The following is a 26,531-nucleotide window of genomic DNA, read 5'->3' as shown; positions in this document are numbered from 1 at the left end:
CAGTGATGTCACTGACCATGTCATGAATGATGTAATATGTGACATCATCAGCAGTGGATTGCGGGTGCGCGATATATAGTTAGTGCAACTAACTATATATGGAATTTCAATGGTTTTGTGTGAGTAAAATAAGGTTTTGTAAATGCTAATTCCTAACTATATATGGTCTATAACCCATGGTTTTTTCAGTGAATATATATATACATACATATATAAACATATATAATCTGCATATCTATATAAATACAAATATAAATGCATGCATACATATACATATATACATACATATGCATGTTATTTACATGAAAGTTTGAAAAACACTATTAAATGCAAAGCTAAAAAGCCACCTCATTACAAACAGAATGGCTTTAACTTAAACGAGGGCGAGATCTATTGCATTTTCAATGCTTGCTTACTTTGGTTCCATCAAGAAGGCATTCAGATGTGTCACACATTTGCCATACATTCTGAATGTTAGCACTCAAGTTGCTCATTATATCACTGTAGTAAAGCTACTGCTCACCAGGGAAGTCTGCTGCTGGTATTCAAAGTGCATGTTTCAGTCTGCATGTCAGAATTATTTTAATGAAATAGAAGAGGATTTGAGAAGTCACTTAAAATGTGCTTTAATTTTTCTTTCTGAAGCACTAATCATACTTTCTATGGCAAAATGAACCCCCTCATTTTGTTCCTTTTTAAATTAAATGTTTTCAGACTTACCACTTCATTCCAATCAAGAAGGCTTCTGGTGTGCCATACTTTTGTCATAAGTAAGATTATTAGCGCTCTAGTTGTTCTTTCGAATACTCTGGGACATTCAGTCATTGGGCTATACTTGGGCTACATCTGGGTGATATTTGGGCTACATTTGGGCTCTTTTGTCACTGGTGGCCATCTTGGGAGACTGCATGTCGAAATTTTTAATGAAATAGAATAGGATTTGAGAACTCACTCAAAATGTGCCCTAATTTTTCTTTCTGCAGCACTAATCATACTTTCTATGGCAAAATATATCCTCATATTGTTCCTTTTTAAATTAAATGTTTTTAGAGTTACCACTTCATTCCAATCAAGATGGCTTCTGGTGTGCCATACTTTTGTCATAAGTAAGACTGTTAGCGCTCTAGTTTTTCATTAGAACACTCTGGGAAGCTGCAGTAGAACACAAAGGAATCAACTGACAGTCTCTGTCCTTGTTGGATGTACATGTTTTACTGAGAATGTCAGACTTCATTCTCACATGACTGAGAAAGATAATGTGAATTTACAGAATTAAATATGCTTTCAGTTTAGCTTACAGATCCCCTTCAAAACCACTGTGGGAAAAGCATGAGATAATAGTTTTCTTTCAAACATGATTCATGATATCCCAGCAGAAGGCTTTTTCACATGGTAAAATCACCTTAGAACACACCACAATTCCTAAAATGAGTATGGTACCATCAACAAATGATTTATAATGTAACTAAAGTCCTAAAACCTTCTATTAACTGCAATGCTTTTTAATGAGGTGCTATAATGTATATTGGTCCCAAGATGGCTGTCAACACTTCTGGGCCTGGGGGGTCCTTGTGGGACCCCCTGAGCAGGTCCAGGGGGTCAGGGTGCTTCTACCCTGCCCCCTTTTTGAGTTCTACACGTTTGTTTTTCTGCTTTCCTGTGCCTCAGTCTACCGAGGCACAAGATAGCTGCCAACACTTTCTGGTTTGGAGTGTTGACAGACATTGGCAGCCAATCAGAATGCAGCTCGTGCTCGGAAAGGTAAGCTTACAGTAAGCTTACACGTAAGCTGCTATAGATATATATATTTTTTTTCTCTTTTGATTTTCTCAGGAACTACTGGAGGGATTTTCACCAAATATAGCAAAGGCACTTCTGTGTAACAGTCCCTACAATTTTGCCAAGTTGGGTGTAATTCCGTTCAGTGGTTCGGACTGTAGACTTGTCAGAACGTCCTATGGAAATTAACATGGGGAAAACACGTTTTGGGACCCCACTTTTTTCTCAGCCCCCACTTCATGAATCCCCCCGAAACTTTCAGGGAAGGAGAGCAGCGGAGCTGGCCAAAATTTTGGAAAATTACACGCAAATTCCTCAACCAGCGCCAAAGTTATTCCCAATAGAATGATGCGGATTTCCTATGGTAGCCAATCCTAACTATATATGCCTACTGGCTATTGCCATTAGGTAATATATATATATATATATATATATATATATATATATATATATATATATATATATATATATATATATATATATATATACACACATATATATACATATATAATGAAAGAGTGAAGCTACAAAAACAGAGGAGCTTATTAAATGGAATCACTCATGTTTGTTAAAAGGGCCCTCACTCACCAACCTACTTGGTGACATACTTCATCATTGGGCCCCCAGCAGAGAGGCCGAGTGCCTCTCCGGTGTGTTACGACGCCTGATTGCAGCGGAGCAGGGTTTTTTGGGTGACAAGTGCTGGTGCATGAGGTGAGATTAAAATGGGCTTACTGCTTCCCAAGAAAATTTTAATTAGGTGGAGAGTAAGGCCAGGTTAAAAGGTTAAGGTGGATGCGGTGATTGAGTAAATTGTTCAAGTGCATCCAAGGTTTAGAAGGTCAGGTTTACATGTTTCAGCCTTTGAATGGTAATTGCCAGGCTTTCGTCAGGACCGGAGACCATGGCGGTGTGCACTGGAGGGTTGGGTTGTTAGCTTGTCTATATCTTTACAGCTTCATAATTGTATTGATTTTATTCTTCATTTTTTCCTCAGTTGGTTAATCTGCTCCTCCACCACCCCCTAACAATGACAAGCGCCGACTCCGCCTGCGCTTGTCACTGGAGGCGCCGGACAGATCTCGCTCTCCTGTGACCGACATCAAGAATCCTTTCCAGAGTCCACTGCATGAAGGACCCTTCGATGAGGGAAGGATGTGCTTCGCTGACACCTCTGCATCTTTCTGATCATACCCCTTTAGACAGAATATTAGACAGCCCTGTGTGAACCCAAAGCATTCAGTAACTCTCTGAACATTGCAGATTACTTGTGGCAGACAGACACGTGTCTGGATAAGATCTACCCCTGGTCTTCTGGAGATAGATTTGCATAGCCCAGCTCTGACAATACCATCTAGCTTGCTCAGCGGTTGGCGCTGTTTAGGGACCATATGGAGACCACAGCACATCATGAGTGTCTGATAAGAGTATTTGTTGAGCCAGACACAAAGCATGATTTACTTTTAACAATACCAGCTGACCCCCTTGACACTGTCCCTTGGATGAGGGCAGGGGATATGGGAAGATTTTGATCCAGGTGTTGTGTTACTTTCCCTTCTGTCTGTCTTCCATCTATATCCTTGTCTTGTACACTGTGTTACTGTTTCAGAGAAAAGGAAGAATGCCTTCCTTGTAGTTCTGTAATTGATTAAACCAATGTTGAAACTTCAAATACGCAATAAAATCTTAATGCTTTACCATAGTGGGGTGTCATTCTTGTTTGCACTGCACAGAGCTTTTATTACTGTACATCACACTAAAGTAAACAGTGAGGTTTTAATGGACAAACCCTGTGGGAGCCAAAAACCTTTACTTAATTGTTTGCTCTGGTTCATTGGCCCATTAATGTAAGTAAGTAAGTAAGTAAGTAAGTAAGTTCCTCGAAACAGTGCGAAGACCTTGCCACATTCTTCATTGAGAAAGTGAGGAAAATATATACTTCTTTTCCTCAAGATGAGCCAGTGCCCATTAACACTTCCAACTCTGCAGTGGACACGTCGAAACTGTCAAGAATACCTGACATATCCCCCGACGACCTTGCAAAACTGTGCAGACAGGTTAAGTCTGGCTCCCCCACAGACCCCATGAGACCATCCAAATTCCTGGACTCATTGGAATTTTTTCTTTCCTCGCTTTCTAGCTTACTCAATCTCTCTTTTTCCTCAGCTGTGGTTCCCACCCGCTGGAAATCCGCTTGGGTCTCTCCTATTATTAAAAAGCCCACATTAGACCCCACAAAACCTGAAAACTACAGACCCATCTCGCTGCTCCCCTGGACGTCTAAACTGGCCGAAGCTCATGTCAATAAAGTGCTATCCCATCATATGCTGTCCAACCACGTCCTTGATCCTTCCCAAAATGGCTTCAGGCCAGGACATAGCACCGAGTCGGCCCTGCTGACCACCACGGAACACATTCGGGACGCCCTGGACGCTGGTCAAAGTGCCGCGCTGATCCTGTTGGATCTCAGCGCGGCCTTTGACACGGTCTCACACAGCATATTGCTGACTCGACTTGAGGCCATAGGGATCAACGAACTCGCCCTTGAGTGGTTCCGGTCCTTCCTCAAAGACAGGTCCTTTCAAGTTTCAGCCCCACCTTACATCTCCCAACCCCATTCCATCGAACAGGGAGTCCCCCAAGGATCGGCGCTCAGCCCATCACTTTTCAACCTATACGTCCAGCCTCTTGCAGCAGTGGCAAAAGAGTGGGACCTTACGCTTGTATCGTATGCCGACGACACACAGCTGGTCATCACACTCTCTGAAGGCCCTTCCACCTCAGCCACTAAATTCAAGGATGGGCTAGCGGCAGTTGCACAGTGGATGACAAACAACTGTTTGCAGCTGAACGCCGGGAAAACGGAGGTGCTTCTCCTTGGCAAAAACCCTAGCCATTGGAGTGACCATTGGTGGCCCTCTTTGCTTGGTCCCACCCCCGTGCCGAAAGACGTGGTGAAGAACCTAGGTGTTTGGCTCGACTCCTCTCTTAACTTCCAGTCCCACACAAAGAAAGTGGCAGCTACGTGTGTGGGCCTAATGAGAAGTCTTAGCCCGATACTCGGTTTCTTCGACTCTAGAACCCGCCAACTCATCATCCAGTCCATGATTCTCGCCCGGCTGGACTATGCCAATGTGCTATTCTTAGGGGCAAATAAAGCAGAATTAGCACGGATGCAGCGTATTCAGAACTCGGCCGCCAGAGCAGTGGTTGGCCTCCCACGCAGGTGCTCGGCCAGAGCTACCATCCGCAATCTGCACTGGCTGCCAATTGAATCCTGCATCCATTTTAAAACCCTCACCACGGCGTTCAAAATTCTTTACTCGGACTGCCCTGAACTCCTACGCCCGCTCCTTGTTCCCTATACCCCTCAGCGTACTCTACGCTCTTTAGGACAACACCTTGTGACAGTCCCCCGTTCCAAGCTGTGTAGAATGGGTGGACGTTCCTTCAAGGTCTTGGGGGCAAGACTGTGGAACTCCCTGCCTCTACACATCCGCACCCTAACCAACTTAACTGCCTTTCGGAAAGAATTAAAAACGCATCTCTTTTCCCTTATCTAGTCCTCTGTTGGTTATCCTCCTTCACCCCTCAGGTACTGGTTGGGTTAGCGCCGGGACGCCCCGTTGCTGGGGCAGCTGTTTGCGCTTTAAAAACTGGATAACATAACATAAATACAAAATGTATGCCACAATTTAAAGGTATAAAGTCTTGAAAATATACTTCAGCTAAAAACATTATTTTGCTTCATAAATGCTAAAAAAATACATTAGAATCACAGAAATCATATCATTCACATTAAAAATAAACTCCATAAAAATATCTACACTCTTTGCATTCAATATAACACCAGGACTTGATTAATTGTAAGCTTATACATCATGCCTTCTGCAAAAAGCTGGATACAGCAAACAGTATGCAAGTATTAGTATCTGTTTTGCATGTCATCAACATCAGCTTTATTTTGCTGAGTTCACACCATGAAAGTATATTAACAACATTAAAAAAATATCTCAATAAAAATGCAATACTAGACAAAACGTTGTAAAATGATTCATTCAAAACCTCAGTTGGATATTAGAAATGACAAAAATAGGGTGGGAAAAAGTAAAAAAGAATCATAGGAACTGATTTGGATCTTGGCAGATGGGATACTCTATCACATAGGTGACGGACATGCCGTCCGCCAAAATATGAATCCCATAATACCTTATGGCATTTAGATTTCACATCCACTGAAATCTGAATCAGGCCCTAAGTAGTCAGACAGCTTGAAAACAAAACCAAGTTGACTGTTCGGGTTGGTTAAATAAATCGCAAACAGTCTACTAAAACCTCAGTTTTGGATCTGGGGAGTATTCGGCCTGTGGGTTGAAAAAGCCTCCGAGGAGCCAAGAGATATACATAGGGCGATGGATAACAGTGAGTGTCTTCTTTCCAAGGCTGATATGTCCAAAACTAACCAGGTAACACAATTCAATATCTCTTCATTCGATCACATAGCAATGGATCATAAAAAAAAGACATCAAAGGGCACAATATACAATTGTGGCAATTAAATAAAGTGCATCTGATATCAATGTAAAAATGCTAAAACCCATAAAACAGTAAATACATCAAGTACCAAGTGTATATGTACCATCAACATATTAAAATGAATAAGAGTAGCAAATAAATACCATTATTAAAACAACATTGACTTTCGCAACCGTAGAGCGTTCTTTAACAAGAACCAACTGCTTTGCATACCAATTGGCATTCCAGCTGCTGAAGAAAAAGTAGCACAGCTGTCCACCTCCTGGTGTTTGGATTTCATAATAGTGGAATCACCTTTTGAACAAGGGGCCACAAAACGTACAAAACAATACTAGGTGCAACAGCGACAATGGTGAGGTCTCATCACGAGGGCGTTGTAAAATGTCAGCAGATGCAAATCCATTGCAGGGGCCTGTGCTCGACCTCATGGTCACAGGTTCAAATCCCGGTGGGTCCACTCAGCCTTTCATCCATCTGAGGTCGATAAAATGAGTACCATTGAGGTGGGTAACAATGAACATCTGCTATTCAGCACCAAGAGACCTCTGGGTGAACGTACGCTTTACAAATACAGATGTTATGTTATGTTAAATTGTCCCTGAGGGAAGCACAGAAATCATCTGATAGAGCAGGTCCAAAAGAGCGTTAATAGCACCCTTTCCAAGGAATTCTGTACATGAAGAATGAAGGGAGCAAATAGCGTCCCCTGTTGGGACATGGCAGAAATCTCTGACAGATGGTTTCACTACTTCCTCCCTCTCTACACAGGCCTTTCTATGGGAGAGGAAGCAATACTCTATCCACCCTTTACCCTCCTTGGTGATGCTTCTAGGGTTGTCAAAGACATGGGGAAGCCTAGGGCAAAGGTGGTCTCTCTAATACATCTGAGCTCCAGGGATGCTAGGACCATGGCGACAGGAGAGGCAGTCATAGATAAAAAGATGGCTAAAGTCAGCCTCTTAATATAGCCAAAAGGAGCACCATAGTAAAAAGGGAGCAAGACGTATATGATCTTTGACATATTCTAGTCCAAACTCCTGATGGACTATAAAATGGGAGGTAGACGGCGGAATCCCCACGTGGAGTCAACAGACTCTGTTCTCTTCCACTTGTGCCCTTATGATGTCCCTGTGTCCTCATATCCCTGAACCATATATGAGGGAAGGAAGACACTTCATCCTGAAAATGTCTAAAATAGGTTTGCCCCCCAGGGTAGTAGCTAGAGAGAAGACAGACCTAACCGCACAAGAATACCGGCTTACTCTACTCAAAACACACGGCGACCATGAACAACCTTAACGTACATCACCCCAAATAAGGGAACTGGCTCGCTCTAGCGATGGAATTCCGACAAACACACATTTTTGGATGTTATGGGGTCCACATACCATTATGTGTGTCTTTGACAGATTAGTCAATAATCAAGAGAAGAGTGTCTAGGGAGGTTTAAACCATCCTTGGGAGCACAAAAAACAACCACATTGGGATGTTAAAGAAGGCCCTCACTCACCACCTAGTGATGACATGCTTCATCATCGGGCCCCACCAAAGAGACCGAGTGTCTCTTTGGTGTGCTGCAACCCCAGATTTACTGCGGAGCGGGATGGTGAGTAAGGGCGTGTTGGTTGCAAAATGAACCTTTAGTGAGTGATGGGTGAGTTAAAAAATGTCAGTAGTGTATCTGAGATAATACTTTATTAAATGATCACTAAAGACACGCAATATTAAATTATGTGAGGAAACAGTCCACTATAATTGAGTGGTGGGTTCCTAGAGAGTGGTCGACATGTTTCTTGCCATCGAAACGGTGTTAATTTACCTGGCAATTCATCAGGACTGTGTGTGAAAAAAACCCTGGCGGTATGGGCACTCTAAGGCCCACCCTTACCTAGGGACGTGCATGTGAAAATTAAATAAAAGGTGAAAAAGTGCAAAAAAATTAGGAATGATTGAACTATTCCTAATTACTCCTGGTTTAGGAGGCTTCTACTTATCGTTTCTGCACCTGAAAAATAAAAGGACAGAGACATACAGGTAGGACAAACATAAACACTCAGAATTACTCCTGGTTGTTCTTGGTTGTTAATAGTAGATATTGTGCTCCAAGAGTGAGTAACATACTGTCTGTGGTAGAATAGCGCTATGATTAACACCACCTATTAGCCCTGGGTACAGGAGAGCTGTAAGAGGTGGGGTGTACTATTCGTGGAGCAGACTAGTAGTGACTAAGGAATTAAAACGGTGAAAATCTTCCACAGAAGGTCGTCAAACCAGCGATCAAATTCAAACAATATAATGAAAAACGATCGCAGTCAAATAAAATGTCTCACTTTCTAGGTGTTAGGAATAAACACCATGGGTCACAGGAGGGGGGTGGGAGCGTATTCGGCACACCCTGTTAAATGGCAAAACAGATGAAAAAACGCTTCAGAACAATGCAAAACCACTTGGTATGCGTGCGATCGGTACTTAGCTTTGTGCTGCCAGCTGGCTTTTACTTACGCCCTCGACGCTCGGCACCCGCGGTCTACCTACGTCACCCTCGAACCGGACCCCGACGATAAAGAAGCGGGCTCGGTTCACCGTTTTAAAACCAGGGTTGCGAGGCGGTGAGCATTTCCGGGTGGGCGTGGGCTCGTGACTGTCGTTTGTGTTACCAATCGGAGCAGTCTTGGTTACCAATTGGAGCAACCCGAGGCTGTGACACGGAGTCACGTGGAATGACAGTTGCTTGGTAACGTGGGAAACAGTATGCGCGCTAAACGCGGAAGTGATAGTGGTTCGCCTCGCGTTACCAATCAGCGTGCTCTGACGCTGTGTCTCATGGCAAGGTGGTTGTTAGGTTACTAGGGTAAACAATTCGCATTACGCGCAGGGGAAAGTTTAGTTAATGTGTAACATAGATTCGGAGCAACGCCGGAGAAGTGGGGCACTCCAATTGTTAGATATTAATAGTACCTCTCAGTCATGAGAAACATAAGTAGTTCAACAATATAAATGGCAGAGAGATCCGCATCATAGTTGTTGGATCTACACCTTAGTTTATCGACTAGTCGAAGATGGGCTAGCAATTAGTGGTGTTTATAGTAGATAACTAATATAATTCTTGGCAGATGGTTAAAAAAGGGGGTGGGGAAGCCAAGATTGGAGAGGTTACCACCAGGCCGTTATGGTGAGAGATAAGTAACCATGGATATACACCCAGATTTTACCAGTTAGTGGATTGCATTGTATAGCGCCTAGAGAATCAGAATTAGTGTTTTGACTTTGTTCTAGTTCACTTCATCACAGAATTCCACGGAATATCATCGTTAAGTCCAAGAAGGTGGGTAGACAGCCTGTATACCCACCTTTGTTCTTTTTCAAAGAGAAGGTTAGGAATGTTAGTGCTACCAATCACTTGCTCAATGACAGTCCATCGCATGTCATTCGGGGTGTGGTTATGTTCCAAATAATGGCGGCTGAGTTTGGTGGTCAATTTCTTGCACCTGATGTTGGAGCGGTGTTCACCTATCCTCTGTTTGACCTTCCGGGTTGTCATTCCTACGTAGCGGAGGTCGCAGGGACAGGTGATCAAGTAGACAACATTCTGAGTGTTACAGTTTGTGTGGTTTTTTTGAGTCCAGATTTTGCCTGACTCGAGCTCAAGGGTTTTGGTGTGTGTCGTGAGGTGACACACACTGCAATTCGTGCATGGGAAATGACCACTGATTTTCGGGAGCCCCCAGATTTCTGTGATCGGTCTTTCCAAAGTGGGGGTCCCGTTCTTGGGTCTGGTATGCACGAGGGAGTCCTTCAGGCTGCGTCCTTTTTTGAAGGAAAACAGTGGGTTTTCCCAATCTGTTTTTACGCTGGACACAATGCGCCAATTTTTGTTAATTGATTTCTTCATATGGTTTGACATTGTGCTGTATGTTGTTACACAAGTCAGCGGTATGGTCTGGTTGTTGGTAATTTTATCCTCAAGGAGGGATTCCCGTGGCTGATTGCGGGCCCTTTTGTAGCCTTTGTTCAGTATCTGGGTAGGGTAGCCCCGAAATTTGAGTTTTTCGGTTAGATCAGCAGACTGGCTCTTGAAGTCTTGAAGATCAGAGCAGTTCCGTCTTAACTGCAGATATTGTCCGTATGGTAGGTTTTCTTTCAGTGGTCTCGGGTGGAAGCTTGTGAATTCAAGTAAGTTGTTACGTGCCGTGGGTTTTTGGAAGGTTTTCGTTATGAGTCTGGTCCCAGAGATCTGGATCCTGACATCCAAAAACGTAACCTCTGTCTTGCTCAGTTCAGAGGTGAATTTCAAGTTGGCATCCAGTGTGTTGATCCAACGTAAAAAGTCCTGCAATTGTTCATCATTACCTGTCCAGATAAGGAGAACATCGTCAATGTAACGTCTCCATATTTTAATGGAGGACGTAAATGGGCCATTGGGTTGTATAATATGTTTCGCTTCAAAATCCGCGACATATAGGCCTGCCACACTGGGGGCAAATGTGCTGCCCATCGATGTCCCCGTGGTTTGCAAATATAGGTTGTTTTTATAGGCAAAGAAGTTCTCTTTTAGTGCTATGGTAGCACAGTCTAGTATGAACGTTTTGGATGCCTGAAAATCCCAGTTTATAGAATCTAAGGCTGTCCCCAGGACCTTGATGGTATCATCCTGGGGAATGCTGGTGTATAGACTCTCAATGTCTAAGGTCACCAATGTGACTGTGTTCATACTGAAATCCAGGTTTTGGAGCAGTTGAAGTAGACTTTTAGTGTCCTTTAAATAGGTAGGCGTATTTTGCACCAGGGGTTTGAGATAGTGATCACAGAATCGGGAAAGTGGCTCCAAAAGAGAGCCAATCCCGGACACGATTGGTCTCCCTGGTGGAGGCAACCGGTTTTTGTGTGTCTTAGGCAGAGTGTAGAAGTATGGTATTCTACTTTCGCTAGTAGTCAGAAAATCTGCCTCATTTTTAGAGAGTTCGCCATTCTCTTCTGCTCTTTTGACCAGATTGGTGATCCGGGCTCTCAGGCCGTCGGTGGGGTCTCGGGTCAGGGGGGTGTAGTTTTTCTTATCTCGTAAGAGTACTTCACACGCCATCTCATAGTCAATTGTATTTTGGATCACTAATCCGCCGCCCTTGTCGGCTGGTTTTATTGTGATCTTTGGGTCATTCTGTAGTGATCTTAAAGCCTGGTATTCCTCTGTACTGAAATTGCTGAATGATGGAGTTTCCTGGTAGGTATCCAAATCCAGGAATACAGCCTGCTCAAAGGCAGTGATGGCAGCTGGCACTGTCTGGATCGGAGGGTTAAACGTGGATCTCAGTCTTAAGCCTGTGTCACCCTTTCGAAGTGTTTCATTTGGGTCTTCCTTACCCTCAAAAAAGGCTTATAGTTTCAATTTGCGGAAAAACTCTGACAGCTCACAGTGTAGCTTAAATTTGTCAGGGCGAGCAGTTGGTACATAGCCTAGACCTCTTTCTAAGACTGCTGATTCTGTCGGGGACAGGATTTTGTCAGACAAATTGTTAATGAGGCTCAAATTCCGCTCGTTCCTGGCTGTTGCTCCCTGTTGCGGGTGTGATTGCTCACTGCATCGTCTGTCTCCCACGACACATGGTTTGCAGGCTGGCCCGAACCTCTTCTCTTTCCCCTTCCTCTCCTGCCCTGGTCTAAAAAAGGCTGGCGGTATTGTGGTTGGTAGTTTGGGGGTGGGAAGAATCCTGGGTTCCAGCCCATCATTGAATATGGAGGTTGGTGAAATGGAAATTGGTGGCTCAGTACTGGCATCTGAGGTGGTGCTGGCCATCTCTGTATGTCTCTGTCCTTTTATTTTTCAGGTGCAGAAACGATAAGTAGAAGCCTCCTAAACCAGGAGTAATTAGGAATAGTTCAATCATTCCTAATTTTTTTGCACTTTTTCACCTTTTATTTAATTTTCACATGCACGTCCGTAGGTAAGGGTGGGCCTTAGAGTGCCCATACCGCCAGGGTTTTTTTCACACACAGTCCTGATGAATTGCCAGGTAAATTAACACCGTTTCGATGGCAAGAAACATGTCGACCACTCTCTAGGAACCCACCACTCAATTATAGTGGACTGTTTCCTCACATATTTTAATATTGCGTGTCTGTAGTGATCATTTAATAAAGTATTATCTCAGATACACTACTGACATTTTTTAACTCACCCATCACTCACTAAAGGTTCATTTTGCAACCAACACGCCCTTACTCACCATCCCGCTCCGCAGTAAATCTGGCGTTGCAGCACACCAAAGAGACACTCGGTCTCTTTGGTGGGGCCCGATGATGAAGCATGTCATCACTAGGTGGTGAGTGAGGGCCTTCTTTAACATCCCAATGTGGTTGTTTTTTGTGCTCCCAAGGATGGTTTAAACCTCCCTAGACACTCTTCTTTTGATTATTGACTATTGACCGGGGAACAAAAGTGTCTTATTACTCTCCCTACCTCTCTCCTTGTTGTGTATATCTTTGACAGATTAGTCTGCAGACCTAGCTTCTCCAAAAAAACAACAAGGAACGTAATCAACTGCTTCAAGCCATTTGCAGTCCTGGCCAGTAGCACAGCGCCATCCGCGTAAAGGAGAGCCGGCATGGGCTTACTTACTACTTCTCATGAGCCCTCACATTTACTACAATAGATTCAAACTAATTAATGTAGAGCAGGTATAGGATCAGGGAAAGCACACACCCCTGCCTGACCCCACAATTACCTGAGAAGATTTGTGTGCACTCACCATTGTTGCCATATCTAACTGATGATTTCAAGTCCCAATAGAGATATCGTAAAAATGCAACAAGATCCGCCTCCAGGCATGAAGATGTTAAAATGACCCACAGTTTTGACCGGTTAACGAACTAAAAAGGCGCTTGATAAATCCAAGAAGGCCAGTTGAAGGGAAGAACCCATGGCATCCTTATATTTAGCTACTAGCAGCTGAAGATTAAGGGAGTGCACAGTAGTTCCAAGGCCTGTCTTGAACCCATACTGCAATGGGGAAATTATGTCATTTCATGATGTCCAGTCTAACAAGTGATCCAGTACTATGCGCCCAATTATTTTTGTGACTGCTTCAAGGAGGATGATGGGTTGATAGCATGCAGGGTCAACCAAGCTGCCCTTCTTCAAAACTGGAGCAATAACTAATTTGCACCAAGATTCAGGAATGCCTGCCTTAGACACAGAGTTAAAGTCATAGGCATGTAATGGTGACCAAAATTCCATATTTGTCTTATAGGTCCATGGGGACCCCATGTGGTCCAGGGGTCTTTTTGACATGGCTATTTTGAATAGATTTAAGAACCTCTTTATTAGTCACGATAATGCTCAATGGCAAGGGTACATCAAGCAGCCCGTCTACCTCACAGCTGGCATTGGATAAATATATGTTACTAAAATGCTTGTTCCATATATCGGGCTGATATGAGAAGTTGCTAAGTCAGGCGGGGGCGCCCCCGGGGTAAAGACTGCCCTAACTGTCTTCCAATTTAGTTGGGTTCCTCTAGCATGAAAAGCAACCTCGAAGGTTTCCCACCTTTCAACCCGCATATCAGCCTTTCTTGATTTTAGGGCAACTTTGTAGTCCTTCCCACAAGCACTAATAAATCCCTGGTCCCTCAGGATGGACTTTAGTGCAAGGTGCAACTTATCCCTTGTAACCCTACTAGACCTATCAAACCATGACTTCTCCTTCCCAAGGGTGTTTCGAGGTGGCTTGGACAAGGACTTCATATATGAGTAGCCAGGGCACTGAAGTGGGTAAGGACAATAGAGGGCTCCACTACTTCGAACAGACAGTCCAATATTAGACCAGTACAGTCACTAACCAGTTGGGCCGTCACTTTATTCATGTCGGCAGAGCGCCAAACTATTCTTCGACCTGCATCTTTAGTGACCAGTAACTGATTAGCTCCTCGTGCATTAGTCTTCTTGTTTCCAATGGCAATAGAGAGGGCTAGGGGGTTTATGGTCATTCAAAGTGTGGAAATCACCCTTCAATCAGCTAACAGGGGGTGGAGACTCCGAGTGGTGAAGATATACTCTATTACTGACCCCCCCTCTTCCAAAGTAGGTGCGACTAATGGCAGAGACATGAACTGGGACATCCCTGTCCAAGTCAATCGGTTTCGCCTTTGGGGCTTTATATGTATTTAGCCATGCAGCACATTGGCCTGGGTGCTGAAACTTCTACTGTTCTTTAACATGGAGGGAAAGTAAGCACCAAAGTGCGTGTCATGCCAGGTATGGAAACACATGGAGAGAAAGATTGCCTTTCAGCTGGAAATGGTATAGTTGAAAGCTCTGTTTTTAGTATAAAATCAGGGTCTTTGCTGTCATATCACTGAAAATACAAGATTTTCAAAAAATTATTTTGGTCTACGGGTACTTGTGGAAGACAATTTCTATGGACTGGAATCTAGAGAATGCTAAAGTGATCCTGGTATTTTACGGACCTCTGCTGATCGTTTTCTATCAAGACAGTTAACTAGAGGCAGTTAAACAGACAAAAAAAGTCCCTACGCAGAAACAGACAAGTCCTAGGGCTGATCTCCAGAGCCCACAAAGTACATAGACATATAAGTATATAATAAGAATATACTAAATTAAAGAGGTCTCGAATGCTCAACCTAAAAACTGTATTATAAAGCTAATGTGTCTGGAACCCCACCTTGACTCGAAGGCTTGCATAAACACATCGCTCAACCGTAATGGGGATATTTTTAACCCTTGCATCCAAGCCACCCTGTACTCGGCCCCATCAGATGGAGAGGCAGCAAGGGTATATGCAATATACCCATCGAGGGCAACATCCTTTTGTGACCTTGTCTCCTGAGGAAAAACAACATTGTATCCCTTAATAAAAGTAACCCACTCATCCTTATGTAGTTTGGAATGTACACCCGAAATTGTCCAAATAAGGGAATTAAGTGGAAAACCGAGATTCCTAAAAGTAACCACAAGGGTGATACACGACTGCTCAATCCAGGCCCCAGTACAGTTTGACAAAGAACCGGGCAAAATCAACCCCAAAGTCCATGAGTCCAAGAGCGGGGCGGGGGGGGGGGCAACTGGGGCCAGCGAAGGGGTAACAGACGATCCAGATACACTTTGGTGCGAGTTCATTGGCTTTATAGGGCACACAGTTAATACTCTTTAGATTAAATATAACATTTTGATTCTCACATACGAGTTTAATAGGACAAAACGAGCCACAGCAAAGACTAAAATATCTTGTGTGTGAATTTTAAACTTGTAAAGCCTCTGTGTGCCGTGTGACGTGTAACAGCTGGTGTGTGGGTAATATCCACTTCTTTCAATGGGCCACACATGGTGGGTAGAGATAGACATAGAGGAACTCCCAGGGCAAACATCAAAGGACTTAGAGGAGCGGACAGCACCCCAACTGCTGGAGAACCCTTCTGGGGTAGATTTCCAAACCATTTCACACATTAAACTCTTGGCCATGGTTGGTGAAATAACATCTAGAAATGTGTCGAAATGCGGTCATTTCTAACAATTGCAAAAAGATAGCTAATGCTCCCCCTGTTTTTCATATCTTCTTCAATGCCTCCATCTGCCTTGACATTCCCATAGGGTGGCCAAAGGGAGCAATCCATTTAGATCTTATGTTATGGTAAAATCTACAAAAGAACAAGAGATGTTCCACATTTTCAGGCGAGCTATTACACGCCAAGGATGAGAGCTGGACCAATCACATGTCCATTTAAAGGTAAAGTGGGCAGTGAAAGTGTACCAAGCCTAAATCTGATGGACAGGACCTTCTTCTGCTGAGAAGTGATCTAATTTAGCAAATCCTCAATTAGTAGATCTCATTTGAATGTAAAAAACAAGCTATAAAAAACTCACAGGCGATGCCAAGCATTTTCATGTCATCATTTCTCAATATCTAGTTGCAATATTACTGAACCGTGTCTAGGAATCTGCCAGGGGTCCAACCAGAACAGTCCAGGCTCAAGGTTTTTAAGGTGAATTTCACATAGGCAGCCCAGATAATCTCTAGGGCGCCTGGTCTGGTTATGTCATCTAGTAGTCCTTCTCTATCTGTATCTCGTCTACAGTCCACAAGCATATCTAGCACAAGAGAGGTTTTGTCTTTGGAAATAAGGGAAATGGGTTTTCAGGCACAATCAAATCTCAATGGAAGAGTCTGAGTTCTTCTTAGGACCTTCAATAAAGGTTTATTCTTTCTTTTATCTAACACTTCAAACTTGGGATTGCCCCAGAGGTCCAAACCATAGAGCACTGTTCTGACAGCCTTAGCCCTACATATTTCTAGAACAGGAGATATAAAAAGTGGACAAGCAGTTGGCAAATGTAGGTAACGCGGTCACCCTGTGATTCAACGCTAAATTGCTCTTTTAGTTTTAATCACATTTTATTGATTTTGCAATTTAAACAGAAAACACACTGGCCAACACACCAGATAAATGACCAATAAAATTACAAAGGAAAATTCAACTGCCTGCACACACATGCCTCCCCCAACCGACATCCATCGACAAAATGCAACATAAAGCCACATGTGACAATCAATATCATCCACCCACCCACCCCGTCCGCCCTCAACTCATAAATGGCCGGATGTCATCATCAATCGATTGATACTTGAGATGAACGGGTTCCAACTCTATGTCCCGGTAATCGGCCCACCCCTGCCATATCTTGCGTTGCTTCTTGGGGCAACCCCTTGTTTTAAATACTGTCACTTCCAGACACATAGAATGGTCCATTGCTATCTTCCAAACAGCCAGGACAGGGGAGTCGCAGCCTTCCATTCCCACCCCATGTCAGGCTTTGCTAAAGTGAGACCCAAACACAAGAGAGATAATCAGTACCTATTGCCACCCAAATCGTCAGTGAGATGTAGTTGGGCACGTTTGGCATCCATTGAGAAATAACCAAGAGAAAACCCTGCTAAAACAGGCAGAATTTCTGCAAATCAGTGCAGCTCCACACTGTATAAATAAATGTGCCTTCCCCAGTGCCACACTGAAGACAGTTTGGGGAGTCGTTCATACCCATGCACTAGAGTCAATTGGCATGTAAAATATACCCTGTGGAGATACTTCAGCTGGATCAGCCTAAGTCGAGCCGCTACTGCAGTCAATCAAGGCGCCTCAAGTGCCTCTCTCCAATCCTCATAACCAAGAACCTCAACATCCGCCTCCCATGCAGCCCCATGGACAAGAAGCCTGTTGGGATGATTGGAGAACGAAATCACTGTTAACTAGAGCAACCATGTGCTTGAACCTATGGACTTTATCCAAGGAAAAAACCTCTGTAGCACTCAACCTATGAAATGATTTTTGGAGACTGAGTACCATGAAATTTTACTTTGTGGCATCCATTTCTAGTCCATGATTTAAGCAAAACTAGGAAAAGCTCTCTAAGAAAATTGTAATGCCCATTGGAGTCCTGGATAATAATAAATTGTCGTCTGCAAAGAGAAAACCTCGGACTTTCTGACCCGGACTCTAGTGGAGTCATTAGAACAATTTGAGAAAATATCAAAACAACAATTCATAAAAAATTTGGAGCCAGGCCGCAGCCCTGGTGAACTCCCTTCTTTATTTTTATTTTCTTTGTAAGCTATCCGTGTACACCCCGCCAAACTTGAGCAGAATTCTCTGAATGCAATTGAATTAATATATAAAATAAATGTAGAGGGTCTCCATGTTTTGCAGGCACCTCCCACAGGTTTGATCTCTGGTCAAGATCAAAAGCCTCCTGAAAAGTCCATAAAAGCCAGATCGTAGTGGTATAGAAATAGAAACAAAGAGATAGGAGTATACCCGTTAAACCAGTCGAGACTCTGGTAAAGTGTGCGTACAAAGACCAATGTCTCAATTAGAAATTATTTCACATGGGGGTGTGGCTTGGACGGCGGTGAGAATGGCAGCCTAATCTGTCTCCGCTCCGTACAGGGACAGATTCAGATCCTGATGCAGTGCGATTCAGAGCCCGAGCGTCACTCAGATCGGTGACATCTGCAACCGCTTGATTTGGTGCGCGGGGAAAAGTGATTTGCGACTCCGTTACGGACAATGAAAGGAGTTTTATAGCCGATCGGGCTGACAGTCCGGGGACCCGATAACCAGCCGCCATCTTGTGATCGCGATCTCCACTCCTGACTCGAAGGTGCTCCGATGCTTGCAAGTCCCAGATAGAGTGTGGTTTCTACACCGGAGGTGAGCGCTTGATTTACCCACACTCAGGGCGGTGCACGGATGATCCCGATGATATGCCACGGCAGCGGAAGGCAAAATAACCTGACTCGCGCCACTATTGCCGGACTACAAAATGGCATCCTGATCAGACCCTGCAACGAGCGCAGCCTGCCTCCTTGCCATGCTATCCTGGGCGGGGCTTCTCGGGACTGTCTAAATAACCCCATACTAAATTATGTCTGCCGCTCCTTCTAAAATCCCCCAACACACACGTCGCGCTTGACCTCAAGATGGCGGACCTACACACTTTTTGAGACGACGATTTTTTTTGGGGCAAATCACTTCAGCGATCAGCCATCACAAAAAACGGCCAGCTTTAGCCCATAACTGCTCTTCAGCCCTAACATCGCCAGCAGTAGGTACGTCGTCCAGCAACTGAGAAGAAGGCACACTGAGCCCACACTATAACAACTGCAGCCAGCCGTCCAGCAACTGAGAGGAGCATCGCTCCAGGACCATTTTATCAGCGATCAGCCATCATAAAAAACGGCCAGCTTTAGCCCATAACTGCTCATCAGCATAATAACACCCAGCAGTAGGTACAGGCGACACCAGTCAACGCCGTCCAACAAATGAGAGGAGCATCGCTCCAGCACCATTATAACAGCAATCAGCCATCATAAAAAACGGCCAGCCTTAGCCCATAATTGCTCTTCTGCCCTAATAATGCCCAGCAGTAGATACAGGCGACACCAGTCAACGCCGTAAAGCAACAGAGAGGAGGGCACACTGAGCCCACACTATAACAACTGCAGCCAGCCTATCCTGATTTTCCGGGGTGTCCTGCAACAAACGCATCGATTCGGAAAGGTAAGGAAGGTCTTTGCTGTCACCTGCGACCCGGCCCACAGCTCAGCGTCCCTGTCCCCCTGGCACTAAGCAGTGTTACTAGTGCCCCACTACAAAATAGGATCTCATGAATATTGTGGGCTAGGAAAAGCAAAACTGCCAGAAGTGAACTCCCAGCCATTGAATACATAAATCTGACTCTGATTCTGCAGTCGGTCGTGGTTCAACCGCTATCTTTCCACCTTCCTACTGATTAGACACCACGTAAATACCGAAAATGGTGGATAGGGACTCTAAAAACACTAAGAAGGTACGACCAGAAACATCCATCTCAGACTCACCTATTAAAAACAGGGGTGACGTTGCTAGCACACTAGACATGATTTTGAGGAAGCTGGCGGACGTGCATGAACTAGCCAAATCAACTAAATGCAACACCGACGCGATGCAACTTGAACTAACTACGATCAGGGCAGACATGAACTCCTTATCTCTACGTCTAAACAAAAGGAGAGGTAGGGAGCGTAGAGTGACACTCTTATTCCCCGGTAATAGCAAATAAACAAATGAAGAGTGTCCAATGCTTTGGATTAAGCAAGACCACAAAAAGGAGCAAACAAACGGCTTCAATTAAGACGTTTTTAGAAATTTTTAGAAAGCCCTCACTCACCACCTAGTGATGACATGCTTCATCATCGGGCCCCACCAAAGAGACCGAATGTCTCTTTGGTGTGCTACAACGCCAGATTTACTGCGGAGCGGGTTGGTGAGTTCAGGCAGTGTTGTGCAAAGGAAAAGTAACTAATGAGTGGTGAGTGGTTAAAAACAGTCCGTAGTGTATCAAAATAACTTTATTAGGATGATCACTAAGGAATGGTTTAAAATTATGTGTTTGGAAATTATGTCCACAAGTATTTGAGTGGAAGTTTCCTAAGTATCAGTCGACATGTTTCAGCCACGAAACGGTGTAATTTTACCTGGCATTCATCAGGACTTATGTGAGCTAAACCCTGGTGGAATGGGCGCGCTAAGGCCCACCCTTACCTAGGGGCGTGAAAGTGAAAATTAACGTGTTGCTCCTGTGAAAATTGAGACTTCGTGCCTAGGACCTTAGCGGTGACATAAGGGCCTTGCTGGTCAACATAGAGCTCGACTGGATCCCTCCCTTGCCTTTGGCAGTCCTATGCAAAGTCGTACATCTTGTCGTGGTCAGACTGTTGGCACTGGTTCTGTCGGGGTCGGTCAAATGTGTTCGTCTTACTGGGCTTTTCGTCGTTATTGTCATTCGGGTGTCCTCGCCCACGTCCTCTATTTCTTGGATCGTTCGTGCAGTCTCTCGCCTCTTTATTCCTAATTATTTCTAAAAGAATCGGACACTGGAATTTCCAATGTCCGATCCCTTTACAAAACGCACATTGGTTCTCGGTCAAATCCCTACGTCCAGCGTAGGATGTGGGTGCGTTATCTCTAGGAGGTTGGTTTCTAGGGGTGGTCGGTTGGTAGTTTCCTTTGCAGGAATCCCTTCCTATCGTCACTCCCTGCAACTGTGCAATCATAACTCTTTCTGTTAGGTCTTTCTTCTTCTTTTCCGATGCCCTGTCATTTTCATTCTTTTGATGCTTGTAGTACTGGGCCATCTGAAGGATAGCTGCGGGTTTGGAGGCCGCCCAACTACTCTCGCTAGTCTGCAATTTCTGTGAGACTTCCTGTAACAGACCTTTAACGTAATTTTTGACAAACAGGTGATGTCCGGTCGCAGTGGTCATGTCCTGACCACTATAGTCAAAAAACACCGTCTCAAATCGAGAAAAGTATTCGGAGACATCTTCTTGGGGTTTCTGACGGCAAGCCGTTACAATTGACCAGTCTACCTTTTTCTCGGGGATCAGTGTCTTTAGCTTTTGAACAATTTTGTTGGGGAGTTCTAAAATAGCCTCTAAGGGTTTCTGTCCGGGATCTCGTTGCCTATCTATGTCATCAAGTTGTTTCCAGGTATGTGCGATCAGCTCAAGGTGGTCGACTTTCCGTATTTGCTTCCACACATCAGCTGGTAGATATAACCCGAAAAACAAGTCGATGTCTGCTAAAGTCATGATTGTGGAACCTAGGGCCGTACCTAGTTCTGTATAAAAGGCCGTGGGGTTCTTTTGTAAGTCCGGTAAGGTTTTTCGGAATGTCAGGATGTCCTGTCGATCCCAGGGTTGGTATACCCAGTTATAAACTACCCTTCCCTTTGCGTCCTGATGGTTAATGTCGTCATGAGTTCCCTGACCTCGTGGGGAGACCCAGTAGGGAGCGGCCTCCTTTATCGGCATCATGGTATCAACTTTTCCTATCGGGGGTTCGGTCACTACAGGAGTCGTATTTTAGGCTATAGGTTCTTGTTCAGTGAGGTGGCGGAAGACTTCCAGCGTACGCGAGAAGAGTTCCGTCATGTCACACTCGCTCTCATCTCCTACATTTACCTTTCGGTACAAGTTCGCAAGGAGTTCAGGTCTCTTATCCTGATATCTCTCCTCATAGGCTGTGAGGGTATGGTAGCAAAAACGTACAATAAAGTGTTGTTTATGGCTGCTAGTATACGTGTCACATATATCTGAAATATATTCCTCTGTCTCTTGTCGTTCTATTAACGTTTTCACAATTTTGTCAATACCCACTCGTTCATGGCTGTTCAAGCGGCTTGCACTCGTAATCTCCTTTCCTACAGCTTCAGGCTGGTTTGAAGCTTCAGTTGATGCGGGGTTTAGTACGAGAGGCTCGGTCGGCGCGGAGGCCGTGGGTACCGAGGCCCTGGTACTACCTTCATTAGGGGTCGGAGGTTGTTGGTGCTGAGCTATAGGATGGGAGGGAGCATATGGAGGGGGCATATAGATGATTGGGGGACCTAGGAGTAAATCATCGTTCACCTTTTGCTTCGATGGTAGCTCAGGGTAAAGTACAGAGGGTGTTCTAACAGGACATTGGTCCGATGTTTCGGACTCCCGTTCTTTCTTTATCCTCTCTCTCTCCTTAATCTCTTCTTCTAGTTTTTGACCAGCCAGGTGGGCTGCTTTTCGCATTTCTTTTTCTACCTTCGCTTCGTCTCTCTTTTTACGCTGCATTGCTTCTTTCTGCCACATGCCGAGACTATCGAGCATGGTTGGCGTGGTTTTCTATTTAAGAAGGGCTGTTTCTAGTGCTTCTATTTTATTTATATCAAAAGATCCCATCAGTGGCCACTGACTTTCTTGATCTTTCTTGGTATTTTTATGCCATAGCTTGCTGTAGGCTGCGGCGACTAATCCATACTTCGTGAACATGTCCTTATTAGGGGTTGCCTCCAGTGGAGCTGGATGATCTACCTCTAATAAACGGTCCTGGCTGAACCAACTACAAATCAGTGGGGAGAAGATAGGCATGACGTATAACGAATAAAAAGTATTTCAAACAATGGTGGAAAAAGGTCCGCACTACCTATCCTTCACTACTTGCAAAGACTAGACAGAATATTCCTATTCTTCCTTATTTGCAAACAGGGAATATCTCAAAAGAACCAATAGGAACAATCAATCAGTGGGGAGAAGATAGGTGCGGCGTATTATCAGTCCTTACTGATATGGACAAAAAGTCCGCGCTACCTATCCTTCACTATTCACAAAGGGAGAGAGAATATTCCTATTCTTCACCGTTTGTAGACAGAGAATGTCTCAAGAAGAACAAATGTCACTTAACAACCAAGGTTAAGTGATTCAATCAATAAATATTAACTAGTATTTTCAAACAATCAAACAAACAAAGAGAGTCGTGCTGCACGACCTTACCCGGACCGTATGGACAGTTTTCTCGTCTTCCACTTCCAGCGCCCAGTCGTCCTCTATTCTCCGTTATTGCCACGGCGCTCCTGAGGGTCCCCAGTCAGGACCGTAGATCACTCGAGAGAGGTCTGTTCGGAACCAGCGAAGTTCGGATGATCGGCCGCCAGACGAGGGTCTTTCAGGCGGGAGCTCTTCCCGATCGTTGCAGTCGTTCACTCTGTCATCAGGACCTCTCCCACTGGATCCACGTGTCGCTGATGGGCCCCACGTTTGGGTCGCCAATTTGTGGAAAAGCAGCTTTTCCAGGTTACCTTTCTACACACTGCTTTGGCGTTAGTCGCCTCTAAACCACTTCGACGATTATCAAATAAAGAGGCAGGAGCTGGAAACTGGAAAGCGGGAAACAGAGTTTAATTCGCTCCGGAGCAGAACACGTCAGATCAGACAAGAGGGTATCTTCTTGAGGTGCTCTAACAACATCTCTGAGGCCTGGCCTCTTATACACAGGTTTATTGTTTTATTGCATACAACACATTCTTGGCAATGCTTTGATGTACCGAAAGACATCCCCGGAATCCCCACTCCAGGCCCGTTCCCACACATATCTACAGTAGAGGTCCCCACCCCAATCTCAGCATGTGATGGCTATCGTGCAGCTGGACATTCCGCTGGGAACGGGAATATGTGTGATTGGTCGAATCTTGTGGTGTGAAGGCATTGATTAATCTCGGCTCCTTTGAAGAGAGGCGAGTGTCTACTGTAGGGGGCAATAAACCGCATCCGCAGGGCTAGGTGATGGCCTGGGATCAGCTCTGACAATTGGGCACGGGGAAGGGGGTTATCAAAGGATTAGTTTGCGTGAATGAGATGAAAAGGGTATGTGGCTTCAGCACGGGATGTGGCTCTGGGTCGCGCTGAAGCCGTTTTATGGCTCCGACAGATGCTTGGGGGTTCTCAGCGCGCAGGGGGATGATCGCAAGGCCGGGGAGACGTGCAAGTGATCGGCAATGTTACATGAGTGGCCGTAGTTTCTAAAATGGCTGCCGCTTACGTGCTCGCAAAGGTCTAAAATGGGACAAGATGGAGCTGGTAATGTTCACTCCGCGATCTAATATTTAACAAGCACACTGGCAGAGGGGCAGTCTAAACTCCTGCAGCTTCCTGGTTCTTTTACTTGGCAAAAGGTTCGACTTGTTCCCAGAAGTGATCTAAAGTTCTTGGGTCTGGGTTACAATATTTATACTACTTTTCTCTTTGTTCTCTGAAACAAAAAATAAAAAGGGCTGTAATGAACCCCCTTTTGAGGAACCTCCCTGTAGGTAAATAAAAGGCAGGGTAAAAGGATGTCTCATCTGCGCCTAAGCTTTTCTGGGAGACCTTTGATCATACCCGTCAAGGTTTTGTTGAATCTTTCAAATAAACCATTGCATTGTTGGTGATAGGGTATGGTGAATTTGTAATTTACTCCATACTCCTTCCACTTTGCAGTCAAGTAACTAGACATGAAGTTGGTACCTCTGTCTGATACTACCTCCTTAGGAAAACCCATCCTTGAGAATACTCCCAAGAGGGCCTTTGCCACCACAGGAGCTGTGGTGGTCCTAAGTGGAATGGCTTCTGGGTACCTAGTGGGATGGTCCACCACCACCAGGATAAATCTGTGACCAGAGGCTGTCTGAGGATCCATGGGACCAACTATATCAATCCCAACCCTCTCAAAGGGAACCCCCACCACAGGTAGTGGTATCAGGTTGGCATTTGTTGCACCACCTGCCTTACCACTAGCTTGACAGGTGACACAGGAGCAACAAAACTCCTTGGTGTCTTCAGACATGTGGGGCCAATGAAAGTGAGGGACAATCCTGTCCCAAGTCTTGTTTTTGCCCAGGTGACCTGCTAAGGGAATAAAATGGGCCAGTGTAAATAGGAAGCCCCTGAACATCAAAGGTATAACCTACCTGCTGGCTGCACCAGGCTTGGGGTCTCTACTCTCTGAGTATAGGAGTCCATCCTCCCAATAGAACCTATGGGTACCACTAGCATTCTCAGCAGCCTCAGCAACAGCTTTCTGTCTGAGGGGTTCAAGAAAAGGGCAGCTCAGCTGCTCCTGACTCAGATCTGCCCTGGAATGGCCCCCTGTCCCTAAGAACTCAACCTGATCAGTCTCAAGCTCATCTGGGACAGTTCCTTCTTCAGGACTAAGATCATCTCCCTCTAGAGACTGATCTGTATTCTGAGCCGGGGGGGAAGGCTCTGCCTTAACCCTACTGCTCCTTTTCTTGGTAGGCACCTGGTCCATTCTTCCAGAATCCAGGGCCTGTTCAGCTTTTGATATTTTGACCTATGACCTAGTCACAGCAAACACATGTGCAGGGATTCCTAACATTTCTGCATGGGTCCTTAGCTCCACTTCAGCCCAAGCTGTAGTCTCTAAATCATTGCCAAGCAAGCATTCAACAGGGAGGTCTGCACTTACCACAACCTTCTTGAGGCCAGTTACCCCTCCCTAGGAGAAATTACCAACTGCCAGGGCATGGTCAGCCCTGACATTGCTAGCATTGGTCACTTGGTATATTTCACCAAGTATGATCTGCTCAGGAGCCACGAGATCTTGTGTCACCATTGTGACACTTGCCCCTGAATGCCAAAGCCTCTTTTACATTAATCAAAGGCTGCTGTCTGTATTTGCCCAGATTACTGGGACTCACAAAGGAAGACATATCCATGCCTCCATCACAGATCAGAACAGCCTAAGTTGGAACTCTGACTAGGCCAGAGTCCTCTCAGAACCCGGGGTTAACCCTACTACACCCTTATTCTGAGTACCACCACTTGGAGCTGAACTACGGGGGACATTTGCCTTAGGGGCAATGGTGGCTGCAGTTGAGTCTTTGGTCTTGTTACAGTCACTAGTCCAATGGGTTTTATGGTTACTGATTTTACACATTGGTTTCCTTTGGCCTTTTCCTTTGGTTGATTGGGACTCCCCACCAGATGCAGATATTTGGGGACCTTGAGAAGACGTCTGGTCTTTACCCTTTTCCCTACCCTTATCAGAGTTCTTAGAATCTTGCTTCTTTGAGTCACCACCTTGGATCTGGACCTTCTGCTTCACCCTGGTTCTGACCCATTTGTCTGCCTTCTTCCCCAATTCTTGGAGAGAGGTCAGATCAGAGTCCATCAGGTACTGATGCAACAGCTGATTTTGACAATTATTAAGGATCTGCTCCCTCCTAATTAAGTTGTACAATCCTATGAAATCATACACCTTATTGCCAAGTAACCAGCCCTCCATAGCCTTTGTAGTACAATCTACAAAGTCAAACCAGTCTTCGGTCTGTGCCTTTTGGGTATCTCTGAACTTTATTCTATACT

General features: G+C 44.8%; 1 long non-coding RNA gene across 1 annotated transcript in view; it reads left to right on the top strand.

Moving 5' to 3' along the window:
• LOC144762055 (uncharacterized) overlaps positions 1 to 3,476 on the top strand; it is a 100,753-nt gene extending 97,277 nt beyond the window's left edge. The window contains exon 3 of the long non-coding RNA XR_013596029.1: positions 2,777 to 3,476. This is a non-coding gene — a long non-coding RNA (uncharacterized LOC144762055). The remainder of the gene's footprint in view (positions 1 to 2,776) is intronic.
• Positions 3,477 to 26,531: the final 23,055 nt, after the last annotated feature.

Source organism: Lissotriton helveticus, chromosome 6, assembly GCF_964261635.1.
Source record: "Lissotriton helveticus chromosome 6, aLisHel1.1, whole genome shotgun sequence".
Taxonomy (NCBI): Eukaryota; Metazoa; Chordata; class Amphibia; order Caudata; family Salamandridae; genus Lissotriton; species Lissotriton helveticus.
The sequence above is the reverse complement of the archived record's forward strand: the minus strand, read 5'-3'. Positions and strand labels throughout refer to the sequence as shown.